The sequence below is a fragment of the Alligator sinensis genome, unplaced genomic scaffold (genome assembly GCF_000455745.1).
Source record: "Alligator sinensis unplaced genomic scaffold, ASM45574v1 scaffold277_1, whole genome shotgun sequence".
In the NCBI taxonomy this organism is placed as follows: Eukaryota; Metazoa; Chordata; order Crocodylia; family Alligatoridae; genus Alligator; species Alligator sinensis.
The window spans coordinates 330,162-335,429 of NW_005841899.1; positions in this window are offsets into that span (position 1 = coordinate 330,162).

Genomic DNA, 5,268 nt, shown 5'->3' on the forward strand with positions numbered 1-5,268 from the left:
TAATCTGCTCTGCAGGTTCCGTTAGCCTTCCTGGTATCAGATGGCAGCAGTGCATAGGGCAGCCCATGGTCAGCCTGTAACCCAATATCAAGACTGTGATGGAGGAATGTTCACGACAAGGTCCTGTTAGCCCTGCCAACCATGACCTCGCATTGTCGGCCCATGTTCATCTTGGAGTCAATAATGACACCAAGATCCCTTTCCGCCTCCGTGCTCTCAAGTAGGGAGTTCCCCATCGTATAAGTGTGCTGCTGGTTCCTACTACCCAAGTGCAGCACCCTGCACTTGTCCGTATTGAAACACATCCTGTTCCTGTCTGCCCACCCCTGTAACCTATCCAGATCCTTCTGCAATCTCTCTCTCCCTGCTAGCGTGCTCACCTCCCCCCAAATTTTGGTGGTAGATACACTGGAGGGTAAGGTTAGGATTCAGAAAGACCTAGACAAGTTGGAGGATTGGACCAAAAGAAATTTCATGAAGCTCAATAAGGACAAGTACAAAGTCCTGCACTTAGGGTGGAACAATCCCCTGCAACAGTAAAAGGCTGGGGCCTGCCTGGACAATAAGCTGAATATAAGCCAACCGTGTGCCCTTGTTGCCAAGGAGGCTAATGGCATACTGGGCTGCATTGGTAGGTATGTTGCCAGCAGATCAAGGGAAGTGATTATTCCCCTCTATTCAGCACTGGTGAGGCCACATCTGGAGAACTGTGTTCAGCTTTGGGGCCCCACTACAGAAAGGATGCAGACAATTTGGAGAGAGTGCAGTAGAGGACAATAAAATGGTTTGGGGTCTGGGATACATGACTTCTGAAGAGAGGCTGAAGGAACTGGACTTATTTAGTCTGAAGAAGAGAAGACTGAGGAAGGACTTAATAGCAGCCTTCAACTACCTGAAGGTTGGTTCCAAAGAGGATGGAGCTGGACTGTTCTCAGTGGCAGCAAAAGACAGAACAAGAAGCAACAGTTTCAAGTTGCAGCAAGGGAAATTTAGGTTAGATATTAGGAAAAAATCTCTCACAAGGAAGGTAGTCCTTCTTTGAGCAGGGGGTTGGACTAAATTACCTCCTTAGGTCCCTTTGAACCTTAATTTTCTATGATTCTATGATTTTATTTTCCATCTATAGTTAGCAAGGACATTGTGCATATTCTTTTCAGAGTACTTCACAACATGCATCTATGCCTTTGACATTTAAACACCAGACTATGTGCTCTACATGGGATTGCATTTTAAATTATATCCCCAAAATATAGCAAGTATAGAATTCAGCACCACGGCAGCATTTGTTTTCACAAATATACTACACCTGCAGTCTACAACCTCTGCCAGCTGCCTCTTGGTTTTTCAATAGATTTTGAGCTGTTGGGTTTGATTTACAAATTCCTAAGTGACTTGGTACCTACAGACCAAAACACACCGAATGGATTCAGACCATGCCAAAACAAGAAATGTAAAATCTGCCAATGTATCCCCACCACCCCCACAGTTACTACACCCCACAACAGAACCATCATCACACCTGCACCTCCAGAAATGTAATACATCTCATCCAGTGTACCAAATGCCCCAATGGAAAACGTGTAGGAGAAACCAAACAACAACTGTGCACCAGAATGAACAGACACCGGAAATCTATCAGAGGCAAGAATACCCAATTACGCATACGGGCACATTTCTCATGAGAAAACCACTGTCTCTCCAATCTCTCAGTTCTAATTCTCAAAGGGAATTTATAAAACACCTTGCACAGACAAGCCTATGAACTTTGCTTAATTAACCTGCTGGATACAAAAAATCATGGACTAAATATAGACATTGGATTTATGACACATTATAACCTGCCTAACATCTGACTCCCCAGGTACCTCTCCACCATTTACCAGATGCATTCATCCCCCTTCTACCACACCCAACCCGTCTCTCACCCACTGACTCCTCAATTTACATCTTCATTGACTGGCTTCCTTGCATGCATACCAGCCTCTGCCTTCTTTGCTATTCATGCCATCCAGGAAGAGCATAGAGACCAACTGCAGATGCTTCCTCAGCCTGATGAAGGGTATTTGTACCCAAAAGCTTGCAAAGAAGAATTTTTCCAACTATCTGAGTTGGTCCATATGGCAGGGCACCTTTGGTGCCTGTCACTTCAAGGACTTGAGAAGGCTGCAAACCAGGTGTGGTGGGGCTCCCTGTGGTGGGGCAGTCTCCAGGAAATGCCACACCTGTGCCTCCCTAGTGAAAAGCAAGGATGGGGTACCATATAGCCTCAGCCCCCATGACCTGGTGGGTAAACCTGGAGAGGGCTAGGGGTCCAGGCCCATCATTGGAGGTCTAAGGCCCAAGGGGCATAAGGTCCAGAAGCCCCAGTGAGGGGGTGGAGTATTGGCCTCAGCAAGGTTCAGAGTGAGAGCCAGAGGCTAAGTAGAGTAGGGTCCATGGGGGGCCTGAAGGACTGTGCATAGGCTGGCCCCAGTAAGGGGCAGAGAGTGAGCAAGTCCAGTGTGGACAGAACGGTGGGCCCAGGAGGGGTCCAGAGAGTAACTATGCTTGTGGCCCACAAGCTCAGAGAATGGGGACAGAGTTTGGAGGACCCCAAGAAGGCAGACCCATATGGGAGAAAGGGCTAGCTGCTCAAGAACCTACCCAGAGAACCTTGACTGGTCAATGCTGGGGCCAGAACCTTGAGGGTCAAAGGGCCAGAGCACCCACCACGAGGGACGGCCAGCGCCAGCTAGCTGGAGTCCCAACTGGCCTAAGATGAAGCCAGGGCCTGTGCAGCCAAAGGTCCCAGAGGGGGGCCACTGCTGAGAAGGAAAGGAGTTTAGGGGGGGTTGCAGCCCAGGATGATGTCAGAGGTTAGGCTGCTGGAGGAGAAGAGATCCAGGTTGGGGTCCAAACTTCAGTCAGAATATAGTGGGGCCCAGTATGGGGCCAGAGCCGTATAGTGACGCCATCTGTGAGGCATGGGACACAGCGTAGAGATGGTATGGAGCCATGTATTATGTCCTTGGCATCAGGCATTACATGGGCAACCTCCCACCTGACAACAGCTATCTAATTCCAACAAAGACGTGGCAGATGAGTCAGGCATGGCAGACTGCCTTAGACAGGTGAGCGGGCCAACGTTTGGACCGGCCATGAGACGGCCCCCCTGTCAGAGTCTAATCAAAGATATCAGATTTACCAAAAGAACCTGGTCTGCCTATGTACTTAGACCAACACGGCTGCAACCTATACCCTTGGCACCTGTCATGAACCCATAATATTTTGAGGTCTTCATGCAACGTCATAATTGTTTTAATTCATTTCATCAATATAAGGTTTGTGGTCTCTATATAAAGGTAGTGTCAAGCCGCATTTAGCCTTATCATAGTTATGCATGCATGAATTCTGACATTTGATATGGATGCAATTTTTATATTCTATATCTTACCCACGTCTGTTTAGTAGGGCAATGATTAATTTAATTGTTCCTCCCTTATTCACATGGGAGAGACGTAACCACTGATAATTAGTACCTGAGATGGGTAGGTTTAATGGCCTGTCAAACAGACCCTTGTGGATGTGGTATGAGGCACTTGAGCCAGGCCCTTCCAGACAATGATAAATTTACATTTTAAAAGGCGACACCAGCAGTGAGAATGACACCTAGCTATACAAGCTCTTCAGCAACGCTGTTTCTCACACTGGGGAAACATCTCCTTAGGATATGTCAGAAATGATGAAAATATGCTCCTGGTCATAACTGGATCAGAAAAGACATTTGGTCTGTAAACAGATGCACCCCCGGGGGGCAGGAAGTTGTATGCACAGTATGGGCTCCCCAAGCATCCAAAAGTTAACACACATAAATGGCCAGGTAAGAAATTATACTAAAGTTTTACCATGGGAGCAAGTGTCTGTCTAGTTTTCCTGGGCATATGGAATGACTTTAGTTCTCTGAATCTCAGTATATGGCTTTAGAAAGAAAAAACTAGTGCTTTCTGTAGAAATAAAGCTTTGCCCCCCAGGGTTTTGCCAACAGTTCCTCTACTATCTGCTAGTGTACAGTTTTCTTCTATATGCTTGTCACCAGCTCTGTACAGGGAGATATATAATTCATGTACTGTATATATGAGGCAAGACTCTCATCCCACCCTGGCCCCTGTACGCCAGATAAAAGACATAGCATAGAGGAGCTGTCAAGCTTCAGTTCTTCCTGAGAAAAAGTTACCCTAGAAAAAGCAGTCACAGACCATTATCTTGCAAGCCCAGGCACGGAGATATGTCAAGCGCGAGCCCATACCGCACAGCCCTGCCGTCCCTACGCAGGTGAGGACTGCCTGCCACAACACCCCCAAAGCAGTCCAGAATCAAGAGGGGACAAGGGATGATTCAAAACCATCTAAAACCTATTTTCCTGAGATGCTCTGTGAGGCACGGCATCAAATCCCACCTATGGTTTGTTAAACACTCTTGGGCCCCTTTGAGATAAATGGCTCCACAATTAATAATTCAGTTCATAAAATGTGCAGACCAGATGCAACTTCTCGTAACAGCTTGAGATATTCAAGGCTAATGTGAGAGACTGCTTATTTTTATTTACTGTCACTGTCACAAGAACGGTTCAAAAAGACAATACTTGAAAAAACATCGATATCACTTTATTTAAAACTCAAAATTCAATGCAATGCAAGCGTAAAGCCACAGAAAGCAGAAAGTCTGGCCGCACTATCATAATAACTGTGATGAGGTGATCTTTGCCTGCTTGTAATAACTTAATGTTAACAGGAAAATTGCATAGGGTTTTTTTTTAAAGCAAATACTAACTCATCTTTCAGGGAACTTATTGGGAAAATATATTTAAGATGCAAGTTGTTTCTCAAAAGGCCATTGCTCAATTAATCAGATACAAAGAGTTTCACAGTAGCACCATCTGTATATTGGAATCAAGGATTTCACCCATGTGTCACTGCTGTAATCAATCCAATTTGCTAACCACCCAAAGCTCTTTGCACTGCCTTTAGTCTTCATGAGATGGATATAAAGCCCACTTGTTAGTGGGGAAGATAATGGATTTTGCTGTAATTGATGGTGACAAGAGTATAAATAATTGCCTAGGGTAAACAATGAGCAAACAAGTCTCGCCAGCAGAGTCAGCTATGATCTGCATTTCAGTGAAATAATGAAAACTGCACAACTAAGTGTTAGGACTAAAAACAAACTAACTTCAGCAGTGGAAGTACGCAGTTTTTAAAGTCTGAAAATTAGGCTGCTGACTTTTAGGGA